The sequence below is a fragment of the Bombina bombina genome, chromosome 5, assembly GCF_027579735.1.
Source record: "Bombina bombina isolate aBomBom1 chromosome 5, aBomBom1.pri, whole genome shotgun sequence".
In the NCBI taxonomy this organism is placed as follows: Eukaryota; Metazoa; Chordata; class Amphibia; order Anura; family Bombinatoridae; genus Bombina; species Bombina bombina.
The window spans coordinates 520,690,607-520,711,708 of NC_069503.1; the positions used below are offsets into that span (position 1 = coordinate 520,690,607).

Genomic DNA, 21,102 nt, shown 5'->3' on the forward strand with positions numbered 1-21,102 from the left:
ACAATGTGAAAATACAGGCCTTAAATAGGCTCCAAATTACCCTCCCCTAGTGTTTGACCAATCATGGCCAAAGATACATAACACACCTTTCATAGTGGCCAATGGCAATCAATGATAGAAAACTATCAATACATACAGTGAATCAAGTGTATAACAATAAAAAACCAATATAGGCATAAAACCCTGTATCGTCAATAGAGAGGGGCAATCTCACTCCAATCCGGCATAAACATCAGTAAAAGAATTTACATAAAAGTGCAAACAAAACCGCCAAGCCGCAAATAAACAGCAAAAAATATGGGGATCGTAATTCCACCAATCAGCAACGTCCTAGCTCCCATGGCTCAATACATCATTGTTGTGTGAGCATAAACAACGCCCCCCTGTCACTAGGGACGCTTAGTACATCAAAGTTAAGCTACCGCATATACATAGAGCCCAAACAGACACTTGCTCAGATCGCTGCACAGATATGATCACTTGAACTGCTATGAAACACCATATTAATTGCTTATACTTAACACACATCAAAAACCAGAGATGATCCATATATGTATCTGATCAGATATCCCAAGCGATGCTCAAAAACAAATATCACAAAACGAATATCGCGCAACATCAAAGTAGACAAGCTACGATAGATAAACCCTGTTTATGCACACAATCGCCCTACATAGACACTCGTCACTAAGAAACAAAGTGGCGAGAGATATCCAATCAGGGATTAATCCGCCCACAAGTAGGCGTATCAAGGCGCCGCAGAGTTTTGACAGGTTATCCGTGCCTCACTGTCACTAATAGGCACATCCCCCACCAATATGCTATGTAAACTCATCTGTATCTTATGTACATCGCTATCCTTTCACAAAAAAGGGCTCCAATCACTAAAAGAAAAAGAAAAATTACTTATGCAGAGGTTTATTGCTCCACAGTCAGACCGTCACCGACTGTGTTGCCACCAAGGAACTGCATTAACTACCTGGTAAGTCATTGGACTGCCTGGAATCATGTAAGTTTGCACTGTATTAATCTGACTTTGTCTGTAAGTTGGCTGACCTAATGTGTCATACGTCAAAATTTCTTTAGGCTTTGCATGTCTGTTTGATCTTCTCACAGAATCATCTGGTTCTTCTCCATCACTGTTCTCCATTTGCATTTCTTGTTTTACAGGTAATGCTTGACTTGGCATAGGCAATTCTTGTGGTTCTAGCCTAACCATTTCCTCTTCCTGAATCTGGTAGCCAGTCTCTGTCCTGTCTACTTGTTCATGTACTGGCTCTAATATTGTTGTTGTAGGATTAAACTCTTTTGTAGAAGGTCTTAATGGAGATATAAATATGTTCAATTTGAGACTTTCATTGAGGTGCAACATGGTCATGATTTACTGTAGTCGCTGGTAAGTAAGGATAGTACCATTCCTCCTCCTGGTCCATATCTGACTCTGTGTCTTTTCTCTTACCCACTTTTTTTCACTGACACTTTTGGAATGCGGTCTTCACTGGTAGTAAAAGATTTCAGTGCAATACTCGAATAGTCTTTTTACCAGTTTCAGGTTGGATCTTGTACACAAGCCCATCTTTGATCCTTTCCACCACTCTGTGCACTGATTTTTCCCAGTATGGACAAAGCTTACCCGGACCTCCTCTCTCAGAGAGATTTCGTACTAACAACTAATCACCAGGTTGAAGAGGTACTCCTTTCACCTTCCTATTGTAATATTTCTTTCCTTTAGCAGATGATTTTTCATATACACATATACATACACATATTTAGACATGTATATGTATGTATCTCTATGTTGAAGCAACTTGTAATACTCACAGCCACAATAAGCCCATTATCGCTTGTGTGCAACTGTTAGCGGGTCACTCGTAATCTGGCCAGAGATGGCAGTGTTGTACATTTTAATAAACCATTTCTCTCTATAATAAATATCATAATGGCATACACCTTAAATGTCAAACATATGCATCATACAAATAAACACATGCATGAAAATAGTATCTCATAATGCAATATACATAAATTATCCAGCCTGATAGATTACAATTTTTAATATCCACCTGACTTATAAATAGTCTCCTAAGTAGAAAATCCAGATCCAATGAGGAAATAAAATCATATGTCCAAAAATCTATGGCCTTCCAGTGCGGCATACGGAACTGACATCACAATGTCTATACTTTATGGTAATATAGTCCAAAAGATATACATATGAATCACAGGGCATTTATGATATTTCACACTAAAGAGTATTTTTTACCCAGCTGTGGAACAAAGATCCAATTCCTTCTTCTCACCACAGGCCTGATGAAACAGTGAGAGCACCCAGCACCGAGAAACATGTTACAGTGTATAGGACAGATTTTAAAACTCTGTTTTAAATTTTTATTTTATGTTTATTTTTTCCAGCAATTATATATTATTACAAATTGTTCAGATACCTAGCTGTTTCTGTCTTGTGTCAGTTCGCTGCAATCTACAGATAAAATCCACCCATTTGCCAGCTCACCGTGGTACTCATTAGCCTAGTCCAATCACGGTGGGAAATCTAAGTTCTCTACCTCATGTTCCTTCTATGTAGCAACGCATGTGCATTTCACTAGTGATGTAATCGGCAACATCAGTCAAAGATAGATAACGGATGGAAATCTCAGCCGCAATAGTATTAGTAAATATGAAATGAATATTGTGCATGCTCTATTTTAATTCCCAAGACTGGGCAACAGTCTTCAAGTATTAAAGTTTGCATGCATGACACCAATGGAGTTACTGCGCATGCGTTGGGGTGTGCATTCTCAACATTTTAATATGCAAATATATTGGATTTGATTGGACTTGAATTGTGTGTTGGACAGCCCTTTTTTGTGACCTGTCATTCGTGACGAAAATTCTGAAAAATAAAACATTTTATATGACCTAGAGGCTTTGTTTTAAAACAAAATAGAATTTGATTTACTTATGGTTATTAACTTATGTGCATGTTTATTTCTGCTGTCGTAGACCACACTTTTATAATCCTTTAATTTTATTTTAATAAAAAGTTTCACAGTTTTCAAAGTCATATATCTATGCAATGGAAGTGCCTATTCTTTTCAATTGTTTGGTGAGTGCACACCAAGGAACCAGGATAATTCAGGAAAATGAATAACACTTTTATTTTTGCAATGCGTTTCTCAGCCTAGAAAACAGGCTGTGTCATCAGGCAGAACACAACATAATGACCAGAATTAGCTTTTTGGAAATAGTACTGCTGAGGGTAAACATTTAAATAAAAAAATGGATAGGGAACATACGCTATTGACTATTTCAAAGAACTATACGAAATTAGATGATTTTGAAAAGAAACATTTGATGTAAAAAACTTCTTGAACAAAAATAAGAAGAAATACAACAGAGCTAGACATTTCGATAGAGATACCATATTAAAAAAACAAGAAGTTTAATAGAGAAACAGAGGAACCAATTGTATTAGGAAGAAAGTGTGATATAAAGTTAAAGTTTCCTAAAAGTTTCAGTGATATGTACTCTGAAATTTAAACATCCTTAACCCTTTTACTGCTAAACCTTTTTGACACCCCTGTACAAAGCCAATTTTGAGCTTTTTTGCGACTTATATATAAACAATATTGTAAGTCAAATTTCGGTAAGTTCCCTTACACTAATTAAATATTGCTTTTTTAACAGACCCAGTAGATCCAGAATATACATTTATTATATTTTTTATTTCAAGGTGTGTGAGATAGCAGTGGCACAAAATTCATATTTTTAATATTTTAGGAAATAATATTGAAAATGGACAGGTGGCCTCTGTTGTTACTGTGATCACCTTACTAAATTGTCATGAATGTTAGCCACATGTGAAATGGCGACAAATACATGCCTTTGGGGGTTATAATATAGACTAGACAGGCCCTTTGTGCAGTACAGAAATAAAATATTTTTTATTTTTCTTGCAAGGTGATCACTGTTACCACAGTTGATCACCTGGCTATACACACACAATGCATATATATTTTTGTTAGAGAGGGACTCATCTACTATAAAATAACATTATTACTGGTCTCTAAACATTACATATTCTTTTTATTGAAACTAATGTCCCACACTCCAGCAAAACCACATATGTTTATTTTTTATGTTTAAAGATCTGGTTGCTTGTGGCCTTCCAAGGCAATTTGAAAGAGCAGATAATTATCTTTCAAATGCGGGGCCTTTGAAGTCTGTGGTTAGTAAGGGAGCTAAGATTGAGGGGTTTGAACAGTACCCTCCCCATCTAGCTCCCTTACCTTCTTGTCACACGTTCGTGGTGACATCACCAGCACTCCCATGTAACTATGGGAGTGCTGGTGCCAACCACTATACCATCAACGATCAGCATGCATTGTGGGGGATTTGCTGATCCAGTACTGTGATTGGTGATTCCCTCTTTTTGATGAGAACGAGTGGTCATGTACTCACAGGCAGCAATTTTCATGGCAACCACTTCTTGTCATACGCACAGAGCAGTTTAAGAAACACTGCGTTATTTTACAAAAAGATACACTTTTAAAGGATAGAAATAAATAGAAATATCAAAAACACTCATCACACCAAGCATTCTGAGGAAACAAAAAAGATAAAGCACCACAATCATGAAAGGCATTAATGTGTAACCTCTACAGGGTTTTTATAAATGTAAAAGAAAGAACACTGCAGCTCAAAAGAATACAATAAACAAGTAGAAGTAGAAGGGACAAGGAAGAAATATCAAATTAAAGGTTTACTGGGGGCGGAGCTAACCACCAAAGCGGTAGGACGCATACATCAGGAGCTCCTGGCTATAGATTTTAATTTAGAGGCCAATATATGGAATCTTTATTATTTGGAACCCCTAACTATAGATTAACCTTATATATTGGCTTCATCATTGAGATACAGTGGTTTAGAGCTCGAGCCGTACTACATCCCTGATAAATGTTTTTCCCCTAAGGCCACGAGGCTATCTACCATATACCGTGGCACAGATTAATACCAATGGAGCAAACTTACACCACTTTTGTATAAAAGTACGACAGACCTGAAGTGAACCTAAGGCTATCCTATACAAACCCCTATATTTTTCAACCTTATAGGATGTCACGCTGGCGATAGAGGGTATTTTTGTAGACCTTAAAGCAGACATGATCAGAAGCTTAAATCGTCTGAGACGGATCAAGGAGAAAGGGACGGTGCAGCACCCGATCTTAGAGAATCGCCTCCAGAAGTGCTGATATTGTTGGAGCCACAGAGACAATTCGATGGGTGCATATAAAAAGATGAGATCGGGAGTTGAGGGCCCCAATCACTCGATCTTGGCTCAGCATTTACCTATCTGGATGTCAGCCATACTGGGAGTCCCTGGGCATTCACCTAAAGGAGAGAGAGGCGCTGTGTTGCTGGAGTTCTGTATACAGGAGGCTGATGAGATTAAGATGGTAACCGTCCATGTTTAAGTTATGTTGTTGGACTGTTCATGTACAGTGTATTAGCATAACTTTTATTCAGCATATATGTGTGACCGCTACAGCAAGTGATGAACACCTCTTCCTGAGACTTGTGGGTCATAGCACTCAGTTTATTACAATTACTATAGATATTCTCCTTACTATTTTCGTCTTTAGAACAGCCATTTTATCTCATTTGCATTTCTGCTGTTATGTATCTTTATCTCATGTGCATTTCTGCTGTTATGTATCTTTATCTCATGTGCATTTCTGCTGTTATGTATCTTTATCTCATGTGCATTTCTGCTGTTATGTATCTTTATCTCATGTGCATTTCTGCTGTTATGTATCTTTATCTCATGTGCATTTCTGCTGTTATGTATCTTTATCTCATGTGCATTTCTGCTGTTATGTATCTTTATCTCATGTGCATTTCTGCTGTTATTTATCTTTATCTCGTGCATTTTTGCTTTTATTTATCTTTATCTCATGTGCATTTCTGCTGTTATGTATCTTTATCTCATGTGCATTTTTGCTGTTATGTATCTTTATCTCATGTGCATTTCTGCTGTTATGTATCTTTATCTCATGTGCATTTCTGCTGTTATTTATCTTTATCTCATGTGCATTTTTGCTGTTATGTATATTTATCTCATGTGCATTTCTGCTGTTATGTATCTTTATCTCATGTGCATTTCTGCTGTTATTTATCTTTATCTCATGTGCATTTCTGCTGTTATTTATCTTTATCTCATGTGCATTTCTGCTGTTATGTATCTTTATCTTGTGCATTTTTGCTTTTATTTATCTTTATCTCATGTGCATTTTTGCTGTTATGTATCTTTATCTCATGTGCATTTCTGCTGTTATTTATCTTTATCTCATGTGCATTTCTGCTGTTATGTATCTTTATCTCATGTGCATTTCTGCTGTTATTTATCTTTATCTCATGTGCATTTCTGCTGTTATGTATCTTTATCTCGTGCATTTTTGCTTTTATTTATCTTTATCTCATGTGCATTTTTGCTGTTATGTATCTTTATCTCATGTGCATTTCTGCTGTTATTTATCTTTATCTCATGTGCATTTCTGCTGTTATTTATCTTTATCTCATGTGCATTTCTGCTGTTATTTATCTTTATCTCATGTGCATTTCTGCTGTTATTTATCTTTATCTCATGTGCATTTCTGCTGTTATTTATCTTTATCTCATGTGCATTTCTGCTGTTATGTATCTTTATCTCATGTGCATTTCTGCTGTTATGTATCTTTATCTCATGTGCATTTCTGCTGTTATTTATCTTTATCTCATGTGCATTTCTGCTGTTATGTATCTTTATCTCATGTGCATTTCTGCTGTTATTTATCTTTATCTCATATGCATTTCTGCTGTTATTTATCTTTATCTCATGTGCATTTCTGCTGTTATTTATCTTTATCTCATGTGCATTTCTGCTGTTATGTATCTTTATCTCATGTGCATTTCTGCTGTTATGTATCTTTATCTCATGTGCATTTCTGCTGTTATGTATCTTTATCTCATGTGCATTTTTGCTGTTATGTATCTTTATCTCGTGCATTTTTGCTTTTATTTATCTTTATCTCATGTGCATTTTTGCTGTTATGTATCTTTATCTCATGTGCATTTCTGCTGTTATGTATCTTTATCTCATGTGCATTTCTGCTGTTATTTATCTTTATCTCATGTGCATTTCTGCTGTTATGTATCTTTATCTCGTGCATTTTTGCTTTTATTTATCTTTATCTCATGTGCATTTTTGCTGTTATGTATCTTTATCTCATGTGCATTTCTGCTGTTATTTATCTTTATCTCATGTGCATTTCTGCTGTTATTTATCTTTATCTCATGTGCATTTCTGCTGTTATGTATCTTTATCTCATGTGCATTTCTGCTGTTATGTATCTTTATCTCATGTGCATTTTTGCTGTTATGTATCTTTATCTCGTGCATTTTTGCTTTTATTTATCTTTATCTCATGTGCATTTTTGCTGTTATGTATCTTTATCTCATGTGCATTTTTGCTGTTATGTTTCTTAGACAATAGTTTTATGTTTTGCCTGCAAATCTAAAGACTGTACTCTGTTTATATTTAGGGACTAGACCCCTTAGTGTGTCCCAATAAAGCAGTTCTTCATATGTCATAGACGAGATTACGTGCCTTAACAAGTACACTAGCTTTAATGACGGCAATAAACCTGAGCTTCTTGTTTAGTGTACATCTACAGGTTTAATATATATATATATATATATATATATATATATATATATATATATACACAGTTGCAAGAAAAAGTATGTGAACCCTTTGGAATGATATGGATTTCTGCACAAATTGGTCATAAAATGTGATCTGATCATCATCTAAGTCACAACAATAGACAATCACAGTCTGCTTAAACTAATAACACACAAATAATGAAATGTTGCCATGTTTTTATTGAACACACCATGTAAACATTCACAGTGCAGGTGGAAAAAGTATGTGAACCCTTGGATTTAATAACTGGTTGAACCTCCTTTCGCAGCAATAATTTCAACCAAACGTTTCCTGTAGTTGCAGATCAGACGTGCACAACGGTCAGGAGTAATTCTTGACCATTCCTCTTTACAGAACTGTTTCAGTTCAGCAATATTCTTGGGATGTCTGGTGTGAATTGCTTTCTTGAGGTCATGCCACAGCATCTCAATCGGGTTGAGGTCAGGACTCTTACTGGGCCACTTCAAAAGGCGTATTTTCTTCTGTTTAAGCCATTCTGTTGTTGATTTACTTCTATGCTTTGGGTCATTGTCCTGTTGCAACACCCATCTTCTGTTGAGCTTCAGCTGGTAGACAGATGTCCTTAAGTTCTCCTGCAAAATGTCTTGATAAACTTGGGAATTCATTTTTTCTTCGATGATAGCAATCCGTCCAGGCCCTGACGCAGCAAAGCAGCCCCAAACCATGATGCCCCCACCACCATACTTCACAGTTGGGATGAGGTTTTGATGTTGGTGTGCTGTGTCTCTTTTTCGCCACACATAGTGTTGTGTGTTTCTTCCAAACAACTCAACTTTGGTTTCATCCGTCCACAGAATATTTTGCCAGTACTGCTGTGGAACATCCAGGTGCTCTTGTGCAAACTGTAAACGTGCAGCAATGTTTTGTTTGGACAACAGTGGCTTCCTCTGTGGTATCCTCCCATGAAATCCATTCTTGTTTAGTGTTTTATGTATTGTAGATTTGCTAACAGGGATGTTAGCATTTGCCAGTGACTTTTGTAAGTCTTTAGCTGACACTCTAGGATTCTTCTTCACCTCATTGAGCAGTCTGCACTGTGCTTTTGCAGTCATCTTTAAAGGATGGCCACTTCTAGGGAGAGTAGCAGCAGTACTGAACTTTCTCCATTTATAGACAATTTGTCTTACCGTGGACTGATGAGCAGCAAGGCTTTTGGAGATACTTTTATAACCCTTTCCAGCTTTATGCAAGTCAACAATTCTTAATCGTAGGTCTTCTGAGAGCTCTTTTGTGCGAGGCATCATTCACATCAGGCAATGCTTCTTGTGAAAAGCAAACCCAGAACTGGTGTGTGTTTTTTATAGGGCAGGGCAGCTGTAACCAACACCTCCAATCTCATCTCATTGATTGGACTCCAGTTGGCTGACATCTCACTCCAATTAGCTCTTGGAGATGTCATTAGTTTAGGGGTTCACATACTTTTTCCACCTGCACTGTGAATGTTTACATGGTGTGTTCTATAAAAACATGGCAACATTTCATTCTTTGTGTGTTATTAGTTTAAGCAGACTGTGATTGTCTATTGTTGTGACTTAGATGATGATCAGATCATATTTTATGACCAATTTGTGCAGAAATCCATATAATTCCAAAGGGTTCACATACTTTTTCTTGCAACTGTATATACTGGTGTGGCCTACTAATCCAATTCATACCTGCCTTTATAATTTAGCACCTTCACCAGTTTTATAATAGTTGCAGTACAGTGTTCTTTTTTCTTTGATTCATATATTAGATTGCTTAAATATTGTGTACAATATGATGCTGAATGTGAGACAATAGGAAATATTATGTTCATGACCTTATGTAACATTCATAACTCTTAATCCTTACAGTTATTATGCAGAGGTACGCCCACTGGTAATAATACTGGCTATGTTATAATATATATGATTACCTAATATGCAATGTATATGCTTACTATGACAAGAAAAGTAGTAGATCTATGTTCCCAACTAGATTTAGGGCTCGATTTATCAAAGCCCTATGGCTGCAAGTTCTCACAAGAACCGCCGCTTCCCTAACCTCTTCGCCACCTCTAAGGTGGCGAAATTCAATCTCTGCGGTTGAGTCCGACTGAAAAGATTGACAACTCCTGCCCGCGCGTGATTGGCTGTGCGCGGGCAGGGGGCGGGATTGCACACGAGCGCTAAATTGGGCTCGTGTGTAATGGTGATTACCTGTGGGTAATTTTGCCCCGCCACAGGCGAGCTGAGGCATACAGGAGCACGTATACGCGCCTCTGTCTGCCTCAGCTTTGATAAATCTAGCCCTTAGACCTTATATCTTCTTTGTCATATAATGTGGCTTGGGTCTTGGAGTTCACTATGTCTTGCTAACATGGATCTCACTAAACTGCATATACCCAATAGTACTACTCACCAAACCCCAAAATATTGGTTAAACATAATACATTCCAGGCAATATTCTACATAGGTGGTATAGTTTACAAAACACTTTTCAGTTAAATTTCCCCTCTCCCCCAGAGAAATAGCTTACAAAGTAAGCATAGGAAAAAGCATTCCTCCAAAACCCTATCTTTACCTTTTTTAATTTCCCCCAAACTCCCCCTTAGCTAAATGTATCTTTTTAGAGGTCCATGAGAGGCCTTCGTCTATTATTTGGGGACAACAATTAGCTAGTTGTTTTAATATCTGTTACGGGGAGATCTAAATCTATATACTGTTAAAAAAAAAAATGAGGCGATGTAAGGTTGGTTCCGTTTCTCCATACAGATTATGATATATTGAGACATTTCTATAGTTTATTTTATTAGGTCTAATTTATGCAACGAAACCAATGGCACTACTATTGATCTTAAACGTACCTAACTTTTTACCCATGAAAAGGAGAAGGTATATTATACTCTATAACAACTCTCCGGGTATTGGTGCTAGTGTATTAAAAATATCTTTAATCACAAATTGCAGTAAGCAGAGACTTACTACAGAAAGAATACACAAATTAGCACTCTAGGTCTGTGTTAAGATCACTGTCATAGGATGTAATTTTCACTTGATACAGTAATAAATTAGTACTAGTGGAAAAATTATAAAATATAACTTTTAATAGTTTATAATTAAAATAGGATTTACATTAAAAACACACTTAAGTTACCTCAAGTAGTGGATACATATATAATATGGGTAAAGTGTAATTCTATTCTTGCCGTTCTAGAGTTTACAATAAACAGGTTTACTGTGACTGTATTGTGTGGTTGCTAGATAGTAGTGAGAACAAATTTAATTGCTCAAGCTAAGGTAAGTAACATACCTGTTACCTCTACAAAGCTGCCTCAGAAAGAAGCCCCTCTACCCCAGAGATCAGCAAGGAGAGGCAGATGGATCACTGTAGGCTCTGGAAGAATTAGAACAGTAGACCAGAAGCATTGCCCACAACCTCTGCCATTGCAAAACTCCTATGCTGCTCTTGCCGAATACACTTGTGATGAGGAGATTGCTGTTTCTGAGCCCTCTGAAGCTGTAACAGGTAATTTAAATCTATTGGCACCTGATTCTCCAGGTAACATAACACAGGAAATAACTGCAGATGTGTTTTTGAGAAAAAGACTGTTAGTGGGTGACTCTATTTTGAGGAATGTGTATTTAGGTGAAAGTAAAGGAGAAACAAGGGAGGTTAGATGTCTTCCAGGAGCTACTGCTCACAGGGATAAGAATCGTATTTTGAGAATTGTTAAGGCAGCAGGAAAGGGAAGTGAGTTAGATGTGATTGTTCATTTAGGAACAAATGATCTGGCTAGTAATCATGTTGCTGCTGTTCAGAAAGAGTTTTGTGACCTAGGTAATCATTTAGAGACTGTGGCATCAACTCTATCATTTTCTGCTATTTTACCTGTGTATGACCAGGAAGCAGGAAAGATGGAGCGGATAACAACATTTAATTCTTGGTTAGATAAGTGGTTCAGGGAACGAGGATTTGGTTTTATTGGCCATTATAGCTCTGTTTGGAAAGATACTAGGTTATTTAGGAGAGATGGCTTGCATTTGGATGCTAAAGGAACAGAGTATCTGGGAGAGGAGTTCAAATACTTTATTAGAAATCATTTAAACTAATAAAGGGGGGTAGCATTAATATATCCACCTGCCCCCCACAGCATGCCAAAACTGTTAGTCCAAGTAACAATTCTAGAAATTCTAGTAGAAAAATTCTTCGTGCCATGAGCACAAATGCTCGCAGCTTAGGAAATAAATTACCTGAACTCATTTCAATAATGACTAGGGACAACTTGGATTTAGTAGCTATAACAGAAACATGGTACAATGATTTGCATGACTGGGACATAGTCATACCTGGATACAGGTTATTTAAAAAGAACAGAGTAGGAAAGAAAGGTGGAGGAGTTGCTTTGTATGTAAATGAAAATATAAAGGTTACTGAAATTGTAGGAACAAATGATGAGGTGGAAAGTATTTGGGTGACTTTGGAAATTGGAGATAAAAATGTTTTTAGAATAGGGGTTGTATATAGGCCTCCATTGCAGGATGAAAAACTGGACAATCTGTTATTAGATGAAATAACCAAAATGACCATGAAGGGTAAGGTTATAGTACTGGGGGACTTTAATTTGCCAGATAGAGACTGGAAGATTCCTTCTGCTAGATCGGCTAGAAGCAGGTATATTCTTGAATCTCTGCTAGGGGAATCACTTGAACAATTAGTCAAGGAACCAACTCGTAAGGAAGCTATATTAGATCTAATACTTACAAACAGTGATACAGTTTCAGATGTGTCTGTAGGTGAGAACTTAGGATCCAGTGATCATCAATCTGTTTGGTTTAGTATTCATGTTCAGGAACTGTCCACCCAGACTAAAACAAAAGTTTTAGACTTTAGGACGGCAGATTTTTCATTAATGGGAGAATACCTAAAAAACTATTTAAAGGGGAAAACTCTTATTACAGGGGTTCAAGAACAGTGGGAATTTGCGAAAGGTGCCATTTTAGATGCAACCGCACACTGTATAAGACATGTCTGTAAAAGTAAAAGAAAGCGGAAACCAATTTGGTTTTCCAAAGAAGTAGCACATGCTGTAAAGACAAAAAAGATAGCTTATAAAAATTACAGACACACACAAGCAGATGATGATATGAAAATATGGAGACTCCAACAAAAAAAGACTAAGCAGTTAATTAGGAAGGTTAAAGCTCATGCAGAAGAGAAGATAGCACAGTTAGTAAAACATGGGGACAAAACATTCTTTAGATATATCAGTGAAAGAAGAAAAAATAAGGTAGGAATAGTAAAATTGAAATCAGTTGATGGTAGAATAATAGAAGGAGATAAGCAGATTGCAGACTGTCTCAATGATTACTTCTGTTCTGTTTTCACTAAAGATTGTGAAGATACAATATCTACATTAAGGGATGCTACGCAAAATAGAAACAAGCTTAACAGTAATCTTTTTACAGAGGATGAGGTTTTGTTAGCATTATCAAAAATAAATGTTACAAAGGCAGTGGGTCCTGATAATATTCATCCAAGGGTTTTAAAAGAACTTCGATCAGTGCTAACTGTCCCATTAACTGATCTGTTTAATCAGTCACTATTAACAGGAGCTGTCCCAGATGATTGGAAAATAGCAAATGTAATACCTCTTCATAAAAAGGGCAGTAGAGAAGAATCTGGCAACTACAGGCCAGTTAGTTTAACTTCAGTAGTAGGGAAATTAATGGAAAGCCTCTTAAAAGAAAGAATTATGACTTACATAAAGACAAACAATTTAGAGGACCAAAATCAGCATGGTTTTACTTCAGGGAGATCATGTCAGACTAATCTAATTGACTTCTTTGATTATGTAACAAAAGTATTAGACAAGGGAGGAGCAGTTGATGTAGCATATCTAGATTTCAGCAAAGCATTTGACACCGTCCCACACAATAAACTTATTCACAAACTATATCTCCTTGGTCTAGATTCAAAAATTGTGAACTGGGTGGAATGCTGGCTTAAGGACAGAAAACAAAGTGTCTTAGTAAATGGAGTTCATTCAGCAGAGGGGGCTGTTACTAGTGGTGTTCCTCAGGGGTCAGTTCTGGGGCCTGTTTTGTTTAACATATTTATCTGCGATATCAGCAAAGGGCTACAGGGGAAAGTATGTCTCTTTGCAGATGATACAAAAATTTGCAACAGAGTGGATGTTCCAGGGGGGGTAGACAAAATGAGAAGTGATATACAACAATTGGAGGATTGGACAAACGACTGGGATCTAAAGTTTAACACAGCAAAGTGTAAAATAATGCATTTAGGGAAGAAAAATCCAAATGTTAATTACAGACTCAATGACACTTTACTGACTGTTACAGATGAGGAACAGGACTTGGGAATTATTATTTCAGATGATTTAAAACTTAGTAAACAATGTAGTAATGCAGCGAGTAAGGCTAGCAGAATGCTTGGATGTATTGGTAGAGGTATTTGCAGCAGAAATAGTAAGGTTCTTATGCCACTTTATAGATCATTAGTTAGGCCTCATCTTGAGTATTGTGTGCAGTTCTGGAGGCCATATCTTCAGAAGGATATTAACAAACTTGAATCTGTGCAAAGGAGGGCTACCAAAATGGTACATGGTCTAAAAAATAAAACTTACCAGGATAGGCTCAATGACCTAAATATGTATAGCTTAGAGGAGAGAAGGGAAAGAGGTGATATGATAGCAACTTTCAAGTACATTAAAGGGTTTAGTAAAACTGAGGCTGTGGGTATTTTACATAAAATGGAAAATTCAAGAACAAGGGGTCATGAGCTCAAGCTAAAGGGTAGTAGATTCAGGAGTAATTTGAGGAAGCACTTCTTTACAGAAAGAGTGATTGATTTATGGAATAAACTTCCTCAAGAGGTAGTAGCAACAAACACTGTGGGGGACTTTAAAAATGCATGGGACAAGCATAGGGCTATCCTACGAACTAGATAAGTTTATACTGTTAGGTAAGGTCGGGCAGGCTTGCTGGGCCTATGGCTCTTATCTGCCGTCAATATCTATGTTTCTATGTTTATGTTATTAAACTTAATACAAGGTTGGAAATTAATACTTAGGTCTAAACAACCTATTCGTCTTCCAGTTATAATTCAGAGTTTATGTTACCCAGTCTACGGTACAATATCCTTTATGGTAGTAAGGTTTGAATATATGTAGATATGTAGATATGTAGATAGATAGTCAGAAAAAACTCAAATGAGTCCATAAATTCACAACTGGTGCTGCAATTAATATATCACTATCTCTTTTGCTTTATAGTGGTAGATACTATTACACTTTGCCTGTATTAAGGGCAGCACTAATATGGCATATGAATATGACGTAAATCTTATATCCTGTGCTAGATTATAGTTTAACTAACTCAGCATGGGTTTATAGAATTGTGTACCTCATTCATCTATATCATAAATAATTATAACAATATTTCATCTCACAAGTTGATTATCTATGACAAGTTATTTTGTGTATAATTAAAGAGGTGAGTATAGTTATTGAGATAGAAAAAATGTAACAAGGATATAGTGTTGATATACTGCCTTTGGTAATTGTGAGGTTAGGTGTTAGACAGACAACATAATAATATACTTTTAATTTAGAAGCAGTTAATAATGTTTTGCTTAGTTTGAACGTTAAAAAGGCATATATTCCTAAATAACTGAATGTAATATGTTTTACAATCCATTTATTACTTTCATTTTTGCTGTATCCTTTATATTAAAGGGACAGTCTAGGCCAAAATAAACTTTCATGATTCAGATAGGGCATGTAATTTTAAACAGTTTTTCACCACTAGAGGGTGGTATATCTACATATATTCAAACCTTACTACCAGAAAGGATATTGTACCGTAGACTGGGTAACATAAACTCTGAATTATAACTGGAAGATGAATAGGTTGTTTAGACCTAAGTATTAATTTCCAACCTTGTATTAAGTTTAATAACATAAGCAGACAATTAAATTTGTTCTCACTACTATCTAGCAACTACACAATACCGTCACAGTAAACCTGTTTATTGTAAACTCTAGAACGGCAAGAATAGAATTACACTTTAACCATATTATATATTTATCCACTACTTGAGGTAACTTAAAGGGACAGTAAACCTAAAAAATTATGTTATATAATTCTGCACATAGTGCAGAATTATATAACATTATTTAGGTGCTATAGCCATAAAACCCTTTTTTCACTTTTAATATTTAAAAAACATACCGCTTTTACAGACCCGCTCTCTGCTCTCTGCTGAGCGGGTCTGTTTTTTTTAGTCAGCGCATCGGGCCAGCTGTATAGTCACAGCCCGGCCCGACCGCACCATAGCATTAAGTGAAGCTCGCTCCTGCTGTCAGACAGAGCAGGAGCGAGCTGCACTTAGTCTTATGGCGCGGTCGGGCCGGGCTGTGACTATACAGCTGGCCCGATGCGCTGACTAAAAAAAACAGACCCGCTCAGCAGAGAGCAGAGAGCGGGTCTGTAAAAGCGGTATGTTTTTTAAATATTAAAAGTGGAAAAAGGGTTTTATGGCTATAGCACCTAAATAATGTTATATAATTCTGCACTATGTGCAGAATTATATAACATTATTTTTTTGGTTTACTGTCCCTTTAAGTGTGTTTTTAATGTAAATCTTATTTTAATTATAAACTATTAAAAGTTATATTTTATAATTTTTCCACTAGTACTAATTTATTACTGTATCAAGTTAAAATTATATCCTATGACAGTGATCTTAACACAGACCTAGAGTGCTAATTTGTGTATTTTATTAGGTCGTCTTATAACGACCCTTATAGAACACTGTATCTTGTTTTATGTATGTTAATCCATAACTTGTGTCCATTGTGATACATGTTAAACCTACAATTTGTATTACACTGAATATCTGTATTTCTTGTTTTGCCTCAATAAACATTATATATAATAAAAAAAAAAATAAAGGTTTACTAAACCAAAAATCTGACTATGTAGTTTACATGTTGGATTGTAACTGTGTCCACCCTATATGAACTATATATGAAGAACAAAGAGAAACTAAAAAATAAATGTCTGGAACATATTGCAAATATTGAAGCAAACACTCAGGAAAATTGTTTAATCACTCATTTCACTAAAAAAAAGCTATTGAAAATGAAATGGTGGGGAAAATGTGGAAACAGACTTCTTGATATAAGAAAAAGGGAGGCCTACTGGATATATACAGGTTTATAACTGGAGTACAAAATATTGCTTCTGTGAATGCGATATTAGCGCTCAACTTAGTAATAACAGAGAACGTAAATTTGCACTGGTATTAAAAGTTAGGTGCAACGCGAACGTGAACTAACGTTCGCATTGCATGGAAGCATTGCGCTCACGAGAGTGTGCTTCCATAGGCTCCAATGGGAGCCTTGTTCTTATGCCGTGGTATGAGAACCTAGCGCAGCGAAGGGGGTAAGTCGTGCAGCGATGGGCAGCAAATTTAAATATATACTGTATGTATATGAATATATGCATATATATTTATGTGTTTATATGTGTATATACACATATTAACACATAAATATATATGTATATAAGCATATACATACATTTATAGCAAACACACAGTCCTATAGACCGCAATGTAAAGACACTTTTCAGTGCCATTTTTTCTAACACCCCACACCCACTCCATTTAACCCCTAAAAACTACTAATATTTTTTTTTATTTACAAAAAGCCACTACACACATTTTTTTTTGGGGGGGGAGGGCACATTTTAAAAACTAACCGGAGGTCTGACTGGTTAGTTTTATCTCGTGATAAATTAGCGCTCCACTTGTAAACTAGCCCTGAATACCTTAGAACCTTCTAGTCTGAAAAAAGATATCTATCTGGCAGCATTCCCGTAAATAACCCCAGCCTAATGTATCTCCTTTAGCTATCAGTATCCTTGGTAATATGTACGCTGTAAAAGTCCAGAACACTGAATAGTGCCTTTCTCGTAAAAATGAAACATTTTATTGAACCACATTAAAAGTTAACTCACAGGAAATACTGGGAGCATAGGTACAAACTGAGCACTTTCAATGTATCTCATGATTGATCATTTTGCTTTATAACCTATATTCTAACTGAAAATATTGTATTAGCATGTTATATTATTAAGTTTTATATTTGAAAACGTGTTATGATAATTAGGTTAATGTAGTGATTTGTTTGATATTACCAGTGTTTTATATTTGCATAATGAAGCTTAAAGATTGCTAACATTCATTCTCATGGGGTTGAAGACCTCATTTTTAATTGGATTGTATGTCCGTTATATACCATTACTATTTAGTTTTTTAGGGCTACCTGCCATATGTAGGTAGCATACAGGAATGGAAATAGAATCTTAATGTCCATCCAGTTTGCCCATTGATAGACAAAACTCTGTCTGGGGCAAGTCCACAATAAAGATGGCTCTGATTGATGCAAGCACAATAAATGTGTTTGCACTCTGATTCCTATAAAAGAAGAGGAAAACAGGGGAGGACCCCACCTCTGATGAAACAATCTCAATATAACTGAGAAACACCCGCCCCCTGTGATGTAACAATACAGATTATCGTTCTGTCTGAATGTTACAACATGAGCAGAATGGTTAACTGTATACTCTCCATGGGTACTTAAAAAACGTTTCTGAGATAAGCTTGTTTATAAAGGTGAACTTTTTAAAATTGACTCCTTTACCTGGCATTTTAACACTTCAACAAACAAGACAGGTGGGCAGGGAGACAGGTGGGCAGGAAGGTAAATATCCAGTCAATTTATTAGCAGAAACGAAATATAAAAACAGAAGTCCGTATGGTAGAAGATACGGACTTACGCGTTTCAGCTAAGCATTGCCTCACACATAGACCTGATTGGCTTTATTTTTACTAAATCATGACGCGTTGTAATATGCCATGTGGTGTTGTTGTTCATCTGAGGTTGTATTTACCTAATTTTAAGACCTGCTAAAGACCAGATGATTGTTATTATGTCCTGATAAGTAAAACCATAGAATTCAAAGATGGTGTACTTTCTTTTTTACATGACCTGTACATATGTATATGTGTATGTGTATGTGTCTCTCTCTCTCTCTCTCTCTCTATATATATATATATATATATATATATATATATATATATATATATATATATATATATATATATATATATATATATATATATATATATATATATATTAATTACAAATACATTAGAAAGAATGCATGGCAGGATCTCGATTCATGGCTTCATTCCACTACTCGGATGCTACCATTAGCCAAGAAGATCTGGATGTTTATCAAGAGCTAGCGGTGGTAAGCATAAGTGGTGGTCATCTTTTATACAGCAATTTAGTTTAAAGGCTAAAGTTGCTTATACCCAGGAAAGACATTCCTATACTTCAGAAGTATTGTATTTAATACACTTATCGATAAACATCAGATGTGGTGTGCAAGTTGAAATATTACCAGTCAAGCCTGCACATAAGACAAGGTTCGATTTCTATACACATACAATAGAGGACATTCTTACCTTGGATCGTATGTGTGTTATATACCCATTTATGTCTGTAAGATCAATGTATAGAGCTATCTAAACCATAGTCTAACTAGCTGTTTAAGTTTGTATGTACTAGCATGTGTTTAGAACTGTGTGCTCCTTGCGGTTTAATTTTGACCTTTTTCTAAGTCTGATTACAGATCATATAACATTAAGGGATCCCTTGTTAATGTGTAGCGATATGTTTAATTTTACTCCTGTTGGCAACTTTATATTCCTAATGTAACAAAATAAATATATTGCTGTTTTCACTGCAAGATTATGGCTCTAGCGATTTTTCTTGATGTGTGCTCTCATTTTCTTTAGGTGTATACTGGAGTAGCAAATTTTCTTTTTTGCAAAGCTGATTTCTGAAACCCCTCTCTTTTTGATCAGGAGATAGACTGATCAGGATTTCTTTCTAATGTATTTGTAATATTTACATTTTTGAGGGTCTGCACCGAAAACCCTAGTAATATTTATGGCGTAACCACCTAATTTTGGGGTTTATACCAATAATTATATAAACTATATGCTGGCAGCCAAAGTTTGTCTTTGAGTCTGGTTCTGGCAATTTTCCTCTCCCGTTTTTTTTCATATTCTGTAATAATAAAAATATGTATATATATATATATATATATATATATATATATATATATATATATATATATATAAATATATATATATACTGTATATATATATATATATATATATATATATATAAAAACAAAGAGGATGATATTTGCGCTATAACATATATATAAAAACCACATATATTAAACGTGCAACCCCAGACTGCCAGTCAATAGACAGGCACAAAAGAGTATAGTAATTGCAACTATAAAATGATACAAAGTGTATACCAAGTTATGCACAGCATATAAAATAAATACAGCATATATAGATCACAGTCCAGGAGGCAGCTTTTAATCAAAAATTGTCTGAAGAATCCCAAATCCTCAGTAAATAAAAATAAGTGAAGCAAGATAGACTCGTAGCGCCACCAACTTTAAACCGGACTCTCCAATCGTTATATTATGGGGAATAAACCCCTATACCAAACCACTTACTTTCACCACTTATATATATGTGCATTGGAGCCCTTTGAAGTCAAGTAAATGAAAACATGAAAAAACATATTTAATTTCTATTCATATTTAATAAAGTGTTTAACTTTGTATGCACTGTAAATATTTCACATTCCAATGTTCTGCATTACAGGTGGCCCTCGGTTTACACCGGTTCATTTTGCGCCGTTTCAGAATAACAACCTTTTTTTCAGTCATGGGACTGCTATTGAAATGCATTGAAAAGCAGTGCACAAATTAAAATAGCCAGTAGGTGGAGCTGTCCGCTTGTGTTTCAGCTAAGTTAAGCAAGTTTAACAGCCTGAAATTGATCTGTGTACACAGATCAGACTAGAGCTATCGAGCAAGATCTAGCAGCCACTTCCCTATTATCTTCCTGTCCAGCTGCTTGAGGTGAGGGTGCCTAACGTCCTATTAATCACTGCAGATTGAAATGCATAGAATAGGTGCAGATATTATCTAACATACTAACAATGCAGAGAACTGTTTGCAAAAAAATGCAAGTAAAAAAACGTTTTTGTTCATTAAACTTAGTTTGATGATGATGCATTCTGTTGTGTAATTATTTTATTAGGTGATGTTTAGCAAATATTTTTGTTCATTAAACTTAGTTTGATGATGATACAATCTATATTATTAGGTTTATAATGCTGTTTAGCATTTAAAGTCTTCATTTCAAACCTTCAAAAATAATGTATTAGGTGTTACTTATGACAATTTTGA

The 21,102-nt window shown here is 35.7% G+C and overlaps 1 protein-coding gene across 2 annotated transcripts in view; it reads left to right on the plus strand.

The window, feature by feature from the left end:
* The window catches only part of LOC128660534 (uncharacterized), a 117,479-nt gene that overhangs the window by 12,353 nt on the left and 84,024 nt on the right, over window positions 1-21,102 (plus strand). Inside the window, exon 2 of one of the 2 annotated variants that reach the window (XM_053714437.1) lies at window positions 5,115-5,456. The exons of the other annotated variant lie outside the window; for it this stretch is intronic. The gene's annotated coding sequence lies outside the window, so the exon portion shown is untranslated. The remainder of the gene's footprint in view (window positions 1-5,114; window positions 5,457-21,102) is intronic. 2 annotated transcript variants of the gene reach the window in all.